We start from the raw sequence: 10,388 nt of genomic DNA on the forward strand, positions 1-10,388 counted from the left end.
TTTCAAGTAAGTCTAGATAATGTTTTAATTTTGTGTATTTTCATGAGGTTTAAAAGGTGTAAATCAACATGCCCAAAGAAATGAAAACATAGGCAACAAACAAAGGCACTGGCCATAATTCTCTAATTTGTTCATAATAGGCAAGATATCAACGTACTTGTTAATGTTTGCTGTTGTTTAATAGGGGAAAAGGCAATGGATTGAATAACAAGAGGACAGTCAGTAGTGTGGTGTAGGGGTAAACTATTGCAAACATTTCTAACAATTATGTAAATCAACATTTGGGGAGGCACAGAGCAACCAATGACCATCATCATTGACTTAAAACATACAATATAGAGCAGTGCAGCATAGAAACCGGCTCTTTGTCCCACAATATCTGTGCTGAACAGGATGTCAAATTAAACTAATCTCTCCGCATGTACTTAATCCATATCCTTCTATAACTTGCATTTTCATGTTCTTTTCTAAAAGCCACTTATTTGCCACTATTGTATCTGATTCCAATGTAATAATTACAGCCAGTATGCTCAAAGTCCTACATCACCCAGACCACTCTCATTTCCCCCACTAAGAATGTATAGGAGTTTTAAAACTATGACCAAGAGGTATAAATAACCTTCTTCCCAACAACTATTAGGCTCTGGAACACGACAACACGAACCTCAGTTATGGACTATTATTGCAAATAGAAGACACTGCTGGGGTAATTCAGCAGGCCGGGCAGAATTCCTGGGGAACATGGATTGGTGATGTTTTGGGTCAGGACTCTTCTCCAGTCTCAAGAAGTGTCCCGACACTAAATGTGGCGTTACTTACTGAGTTGCTGAGTTACACCAGTACTTTGTCGAGTGGTTCACTGAGTTACACCAGAATGCATGTCATAGAAACATAGAAAATAGGTGCAGGTGTAGGCCATTCGGCCCTTCGAGCCTGCACCGCCATTCAATATGATCATGGCTGATCATCCAACTCGGTATCCTGTACCTGCCTTCTCTCCATACTCCCTGATCCCTTTAGCCACAAGGGCCACATCTAACTCCCTCTTTTTTTTTTTTTTTTTTTTTTTTTTTTTTTTATTAGAAGTACGGTAAATTACAATTCTACACAACACATATATCTTGATACATTTTTTATACCGCTTCATTTTTTTTTATTTTTTTTTTTAGAGCTTTAAGAAAAAAAGGTAGAAGTTAGGAAAGTAAAGAAAGTGCAAGAGAATCGTGCAGTGCGAGAGTGTAAGGAAAAGAAAGCCCCTTAGGAAAGAAGTTAGAGAAGGAAGTAAAGTGAGAAAATAGACCCTAGAAAGAAAAGAAAGAGAAAGTAGAAACAATCGCTCTATTATAACATTAAACTCCGCAGAGAGGGGACTACCAACCAAGTCTGTTTTTGTTATTTTACCTCCCATTACCAGGTCCTGATTCCGCTTATTTATATATATTTTTTTTTTTTTAGATTACTATTGCACCTCATACTTGTAATAGGTCCAGAAACATAGACCACGTCTTTTGAAATTGGTCTGCTTTACCTGCTAGGAGGAATCTCATCTCTTCCAGGTGTAATGTTTCAAACATATTTGATATCCACATTTTTATTGTTGGTGTCGGCGCATTTTTCCAGAATTTAATTATAAGCTTTTTTCCCATTATTAGCCCGTAATTAAATAAATTCTTCTGAAACACGTTTAATTCAGGGTTATCTTCCGATATTCCGAAGATAATCCATTCTGGTTTTGGTACCAGTTTTATTTTGATCAATTTTGAAAAAATATCAAATATTTCATACCAGAATTTTTGGATTTTTGTACAAAAAACAAAAGAGTGCGCTATGGTAGCTTCTTGACATAGGCATTTATCACAGATTGGTGAAACATTAGGGAAGATTTTATTTAATTTAGTTTTTGAATAATATAATCTATGTAATGTTTTAAATTGGATGAGCGTATGCCGTACGTTGATCGAACATTTATGCACCTGTAGTAAATGATTATCCCAGGTCCCTTTTGAGATTTTTATAGCTAATTCTTGTTCCCAATCTTTTCTAATTCCATCTGTTATGGGTATTTCTATGTTTAAAATGATGTTATATAAGTACGATATTAAATTAGCTGATTCCGCCTTGGTCTTCATTGCTTCATCCAATAAGTCGGAAGCCATATTATGATAGTCTTTTGTGTATTTTTTCAAATAATCACAGATTTGAAGATATTTAAAATATTGGTTATTTTTCAAATTATATTTCAGTTGTAGTTGTTGAAATGACAGTAAATTCCCTAATTCATACAGATCTTCGAGCGTTTTAATTCCCATTCTTTCCCATTGTATAAATGATTTGTCTATGATTGATGTTTTAAACGATGGATTATTGACTATTGGTATTAAAGGAGATAGGTTTCTTAATTTTAGAGTCTGTTTTATTTGTTTCCATGTTCTTATTGTGTTATGTATAATTGGATTTTTATTATAATTTTTATTATTCAAATTTGTTGGTGAGAGGATGATCGCTCCTATATTACTCGGGGAGCAGTCCCCTTTTTCCATTACCATCCAGTCCGCCTGCTGTGCAGAATTGTCCAGCAGGTGAATCATATTTTTAATATTTACTGCCCAGTTATAATACATAAAATTAGGGAGCGCTAGACCCCCCAGCTCTTTTCGTTTATTAAGGTGTGCTATTTGTATTCTATGGGATTTATAATCCCATATAAAATTTGTAATGTCTGAGTCCAATTTTTTGAAAAACTTTTTTGGGAGGTATATAGGTATTGATTGAAATAGGTATAGAATTTGTGGTAAGAAAACCATTTTAATAGCATTTATTCTGCCTATTAAGGACATCGGAAGTGTTTTCCAGAATTTAATCAGATTATTCAATTTCTTGAGTAAAGGATTATAATTGGCTTTAAACATATCCTGGTAATTTCTAGTAATTTCAATTCCCAAATATTTGAATTTTTCTGTGGCTATTTTAAAGGGAAATTTCCGAAGCTGTGTTGAGTCTTTTGGTTTTATCGACATAATTTCACTTTTGTTCCAATTTATTCTATATCCTGAAAAGGATCCAAAGTCCTCTATTAAGTTTAATATGTTTGGTATACTAATTTGTGGTTTTGTGATGTACAGTAGTACATCATCGGCATATAGGGATATTTTATTCTTTGAGTATTTTGTATTATAACCATAAATATCCGGATGCGTTCTTATTTTTTCAGCAAGGGGTTCAATTATCAAAGCAAATAGCAGCGGTGATAATGAGCATCCTTGTCTATTGCCCCTTGATAGTTCAAATTTCGAGGATAAGATATTATTAGTTAATATTCTAGCCGTAGGTTTGTTATATAATAGTTTATCCATGCGATAAAGTTTTCTCCCAATTGGAATTTTTGCAATACTTTAATCATATAATCCCATTCTACTTGATCAAACGCTTTTTCTGCATCCAGTGAGATAATAGATAACTCTTGGTCGTGAGGTTTATGTGAGTGCATTATGTTAAGCAAACGTCTCAAATTATTAAATGAATGTCTCTTAGGTATAAATCCTGTTTGATCTCCATTTATTAATCTACTAACGTACCTGCTTAATCTACTGGCTAATGTTTTCGCTATTATTTTTTGATCCGTATTTAACAAAGCAATAGCTCTATATGAACCTGGTTCTTCTATGTTTTTATCTTTTTTAAGTATTAATGTGATCGTTGATTCTGCTAATGTTTCGGGTAAGCTTTGCTCTTTAAAAGCGTGTGTATACATTTTCTGTAATCGTGGGGTAACTATATCATAAAAGGCTTTATAGAATTCACTACTGAATCCATCTGGTCCTGGTGTTTTACCATTCTTTAGTGTTTTTATTGTGTCTTCTATCTCCTTAGAAGTAATTATTGCTCCCAGTTCCTCTTGTTCCCTCAATTCTAATTTTGGAAGGTTACAATCTTCCAGAAATTCTGAAATTTTATTATTATCTATTGACGTTTTAGATGTATATAAATTTTCGTAGAATTGAGCAAATCTTTTATTGATATCCTTGGGTAGTGTTAATAATTCCCCACTATCTGATTTAATCTTTAGTATTGCATTCTCTTTTTCCCGTTTTTTCAACTGGCGTGCTAAGAGTTTGTGGGGTTTGTCCCCGAATTCAAAGTGTTCTTGTTTTGTAACTTGGAATAATGTTATAACTTTCTCTGACAATAATTTATTCAGCTTGAATTTCAATAATAGGATTTTATTATGTTTATCCATAGTTGGATCTTTAGCATTATCTATATCTAATTGTTTTATTTGTTCTTCTAAATGTCTTTGTTCTTTCTTATTCTTTTTATTTTGGTAAGCTTGAAATGAAATAATGACTCCTCTAATAAATGCTTTAAAGGATTCCCATAATAGCGTGGGGGATATATCTGGTGTATCATTTATCTCAAAGAATAAGTCCATCTGTTTTTTTAGATATATACTCCCTTGTGGGTCTTTTAAAAGTTGCGAATTAAACCTCCAGAACGATTTATTCATGGACATTCCTTCTAATTTTAAAACAAAGGTTAAAGGAGAGTGATCTGAAATCGCATTAATGTGGTATTTAGGATTCATAGTGTGTGTAATTAATTTTGTATCCACAAGAAAATAATCTATCCGTGAATATGTTTTATGCACCGTTGAATAGAATGAGTAGTCCCTTCCCGTCGGATTTGCAATCCTCCATACATCTGATATATTTGTGTTTTCCATATATGTATGTAAGAGTTCACTGGTTTTAGATTTCATATTACCTTTTTGTTTTTGCATCGATTTATCTAAATAAGGGTCTAAAACACAGTTGAAGTCCCCTCCGATTATAACATTTTGATAATTAAATTCGGCAATTTTATTCAGAATTTTAGTAAAAAATTGAGGGTTATCAAAATTGGGCGCATATATATTTACCAGCGTAATTGGCATATTATTGATCTCTCCTGCTACTATAAGATATCTCCCTTCCTTATCTGAAATAATATTCTTTGATTTAAATGGGATTCCTTTACGGATAATAATTGCAGTGCCTCTAGATTTAGAAGTGAATGAAGAGTGAAATGTTTGGCCTATCCAGTTAGCCCTCAATCTCGTCTGATCTTGATGTTTAAGATGAGTTTCCTGTAGGAACGAAATGTCCGTGTTGTATGCTTTCAACTGAGCTAGTATCTTGCCCCTTTTAATAGGTTCATTAATACCCCTTATATTCCAACTACATAGTGTGACTCCTCCCATTTTCCTTTGATTGTCGTCATACATTTTTACCAATTTTAATGACCTTACTTATTATGGTGCATCCATACCTCCGGACTCTGGTTATTTTGGAAGCATTTATATTATAGACTTTCTTGGTAGTACCCCTCTGCGATTGTCCTTGAAAAAAAAAACACACAAATGTGACATATTGTGGTAGTAAAAAAAAAAAGTATATAAAATAGATGTACGGTGTCTGGATTTCCTACACCGTAGTGAGTGGCCCACTCGTCTGTGGGATATGACATCAATATTGCTTCCGGCGTAGCTGTTATGAGGTTAGCCCCGCTGAATTTATTGCTCATAACCTAGGGGGTAGGTACCGTTTCCAAATCAGTTCTATTTCACCCCATTACAGTATATATATATATATATATATATATATATATATATATATATATATATATATATATATATATATATATATATATATATATATATATATTTTCATTCCGACTTATCAAATCTAATCAATTATTCAGTTACACATATTCCTCTCTTTATCTCTTAACTATTTGTAATTGGTTTTAGTATTGTTAAAAGTGAGCTGTTCGTTGAAAGGGTTAACCAGAGTCAGGCTCCTGGAATTAAGCCAGGTGCCTGAGTCTCTTCCCCTCCCCACTCGAGCTGCGAAACCTGTGAGATTACAATGTTATCTACGTTATAACACATATTTATTAATAACAGTTTATGTATTATGTATTAGTATTGTTAGTAATTAGTTAGTAATAATTCTCTATTTACACAATCTATGAAAATCTGTAGGAAGGCCATGTGATGTTTTTCACTCTCTCTCAGCTTCGGCAGATGTGCTTATATCTGTTTTCCTGGTTTAAACATCGGATGTCCTTGAATTAAATTCGAGAGAAGATTATAATGTCTAGACAAGCCTCATGGAAAATCTGCTGCAAATAGCCATTTTTAAATCTTGATGGTATTCACTTTTTACATTTTCTACTAATATTCTTGTTAGGGGAATAAGCACATTAATTAGGTCCTGACGTCTGGTGATCAATCTTCTTCTGCTGCTGCTGCCTTAGCCACGATTTCTTGAGCGTATTTAAGGGATTCTACCGGGTTAGTGAATGTTTTTGAGATTCCCTTAAAAGTGATACGCATCCTCGCCGGATAAAACACACCAGATATGACGCCCTTGACACCGTAGAGAACTTCTCTGGTCTGTGAGAACTTTCTTCTCTTTAGCACAATCTCATAGGGGTAGTCCCGTAGAAGTTTAATAGAATCATTTCCATATATCATCTTCTCTCCGTATTTAATTTTTTTCAACAGCGCTTCCACTGTTGGGATATCCCGAAGTTTGACTATAATCTGTCGTGGGTAGGCTTGTTCTCCAGTGAATCTTGGCTTGAATCTAGGTACTCGATGTGCTTCTTCAATTACTGGTGCTTCAGGTAAATTGAGTACATGTTTAATTAAATTGGCAGTGAACTCACGGGCGTTTTCCCCCTCAGCTCCCTCTTTCACTCCACGTATTCGTATATTTTGACGTCTTGAGCGAGCTTCTAGATCAACACATTTATCAGATACTTTTGTAAATTGGCTCTTGAGGCTGTCTAATTCTAACTTCATTGCCTCCATTTCTCCAGCCATCTCTTCCACAACAGCTTCCAAATCTTTCACTGCATTTGCATTTGCGGAAATAGTTTCATGCACAGCCTCAAACATCTTTGTGGACTCTTCTGCCACCTTAGTAATTTTCCCCGTGAGCTCTTCTTGCACATCATCAACTTTTTTTTGCAGAGCACCAATGCCCGCGAGTATTTTTTCATTACCAGCAATCAAGTTTAAATTTCCAGCTTTCACATCTTCTTTCAAATCTCTTACCGAGTTCTTTAATTCCTCCATTTCAGTTTTCTCTTTTGTGATCAACTCAGTCTTAGATCGTGTAGCCATTCCAGAATCCACTCCAGAGGTTAGTGTTGCAGTTTCTTGGTGTTCTTGAGTCTTCAGAAGTTGTTTTGACACTTTCCTCTGAGGACTCTGACCTGTAGCTGTATTTTTCATTTAAAATCGGTTTCCCTCCGTTAAATCCACGGCGCTTACTGATGACGTCATCAGCACCGCGACATGAAACTCCGGTAAGTCTTTAAGATCGGTCCCGACCTCCAAACCCGATTTTAACGCGAAAAATCGCGATTTTTTCAGCGGAGCTAAAAGATTTGCGACTGCTAGCAAAGCATGCCGCCACCGGATCTGATCTAACTCCCTCTTAAATATAGCAAATGAACTGGCCTCAATTACCCCAATGTCAGGAGTAATGTGGCAAATACAAGAGAATGGGGTTGATAGGGAAAGATAGATTAGCCATGATTAAATGGTGGAGTAGACTTGATGGGCCGAATGGCCTATTTCTGCATGATCTCCAGAGCACTTTGTGTCTTATTTTGTAAAAAAAACAGCATCTGCAGTTCCTTATAGATTTATAGACTTATGTTGACTGTCTAAGGTTGCACTAAGTAGTTTGGGATTTTTTTTTTGCACTAGTATTGTGGTTATTAATTTATTGCATTTAAAAATATATATTATTCGTGTGCATTGTGTTAACATGCCTGTTATAATGCTGCAACTAAGAGATTAATGTTTTATTGTTGGTACACATGAGAATTAAACACTCTTGACTTGTCACAAGCTTCCACCACCAGCCCTGGTTCCAGGCATAACTTCTTAAAACTTTCCCCCTCTGACTAAACCTTTGCCCTCCAGTCTTTGATGTTTCTGGCCTTGGGAAACTGGTTTAATTGTCTATCTATGCCTAAATCAGATTGGAGAAGAGTCCTGACCAAAACATCACCTATCAATGTTCTACAGAGATGCTGCCTGACCTGCTGAGTTACTCCACCCAGCACATTGTGTCATTTCACCTTAAAACTAGGGCTTCGATGTCGCTGATCTGCACCAGCGAGCTCTTCCTGTCGGCCGTCGCTTTGTTCACTCCACCACTGCCTATTCCTCCTTCTTCCTCAGTGTCGCAGACATCTTCCACAGGAGGAAGCAGCAGTTGGTGAGAGTGGAGGGAGCCACACGGAAACCGAGCGCATCCTGTCGGTAGCGACGGGCTGAATAAATTGCTGTTGGCCAGTGCCTACAACACAAGAGTGGAACTCACTATCAAAACGTGGAGGGGACGGGGACACCATTTTTTGGCGGCCGCACGCGCTTGCGCACACTCACACGCGCGTGGCTTCGGAGGCTCAATCCAGCGCTAAATGCAGCTCAACTGTGCCTGTCTCGCCAGGATAACCAACAGCCCTGTCTGGACTGACAGGATACCAGCACTGCTTCTCCGCGCTGGCCATATTTCCCGCACCTCTCAAAACATGGGGGGGGTGGGAGGGGGACGTGTCCCCTCTGGCCCCGCGAGGTTTTCCGCCCCTGCTACAACATGAGCCCCAACAACTGTCACGTCAACTGGATGGTGCTGCAGCTGGTGAAGAAGAAGAGCTCACTGGTGCTCCTTGTGGATGATATCGGTGACTGTGCCGAGACATTTGGTAGTTGCTCTCCACCTCCGCCCTTGCTCGTCTTCCAAGTGTCTCACCAACAGTGGCCAAAACTGGAAGAGCAGTGAGCTCGGGCAACATTTATATATCTATGAGGTGGACAGGAAATCCTCGCTGTCCTCCTGTTGCTAAACTTGTGTTTCCCACTTTTATTAAACCCTCAGATCATGGCAAAATACAGGCAGGAACAGGGTACTGATTGTGGATGATCAGCCATGATCACAGTGAATGGTATTGCTGTCTCGAAGTGCCGAATGGCCTCCTACTGTGTCTATTATCCATTGTCTACTGTCTATTGTCATTCGCCCTCCTCTCTAAGCCAGCTGGGTCCCGACCTAACAGCTGCAAAGTATTCAAATCCCACTGTTTTGTGCTTTGTATTTTTTAGGGTCAATAAATCCCTGCGATCTACCAAGGCTTGTCGGAGTCTGCAAAGCCATGTTTTTTCGCTTCTACTACAACAAAGCCATCGGGGTATGTCAACAGTTTGTATATGGAGGCTGCAAAGGCAATGCAAACAACTTTCCTACATTAAAAGATTGCAATGATGCTTGTGGAAATTGATAAAAGTAAGTATCTAATCCAACATTTTTGTTTCTGCATAATCAACAAAGTATATCACACTATAGTATGTTCACCTGAGGTAAAACAAGTGAATGCATGAAGAAGGAGAAAATTATTGCATTGTGGAACAATTTCAAATAAAGAGTCTGAATGACCAACAACCTCAGAAATGACCAATATTATTAAAGGCAATATTATTTTGCTACAACAAGATATTATCACGTATTTCATTTTTGCTGTTAATAATGAATAAATATTTAACAAAAGTATTCTGTCATAGAATCATACAGCACTGAAACAAACCATTCTATGCTAGTCTCACCTGCCCACATTTGGCCCTACCCCGTAAATCTTTCCTGTCTTCGTACCTGTCCAAATGCATTTTTAATGCTGTTATGGTACCAGCCTCAACTACTTCCATTCTCATTCCACTTCAGGTTCCTATTAAATCTTCCCTCTCACCTTATACCCATGTTCTCCCATTCTTGATTCCCCAGGTCTGGGTAAAAGACTCATCAAGATTTTGTACATCTTGAGATGAGATTCTGAGGGATGGTATAAAAATATGTATTTGGATAGATAATAGCTAATTGGATGTAGTCAGCATGATCTTTGATGTGGGAGATTATGTCTTAAGAATTTAATTGAGTTTTATGAAGAAGTTAAAAAAAAGTTTGATGAGGCCAAAGCCACAGTTGTTGTCTATATGGATTGCAAGGGATCCAGGGAGAATGAGCTGACTGAATTGAGGATTTGCTTCATAGAAGGAAGCAGAGGATGATGGTGGAAGGTTGTTTTTCAGGCTGGAGGCCTGTGACTAATGGTGTGCCTTCGGGATCGGTGCTTCCACCATCAAAAACCTTGCTGGCTATACCCAATTAACCATTGTCTAACCAAATACATATTTCCATACCATCCCTCAGAATCCTCTCCAGTAACTTGCCTACTTATTGCGTAGGTGAAATTCCAGATTCTCTGGTGATTCCACCTGTGGGGATTCAAACCACCTACTGGTCTGTAATTCCAGGGCATTTCAAGCATCTCTTCAT

Source organism: Leucoraja erinacea, chromosome 2, assembly GCF_028641065.1.
Source record: "Leucoraja erinacea ecotype New England chromosome 2, Leri_hhj_1, whole genome shotgun sequence".
In the NCBI taxonomy this organism is placed as follows: Eukaryota; Metazoa; Chordata; class Chondrichthyes; order Rajiformes; family Rajidae; genus Leucoraja; species Leucoraja erinaceus.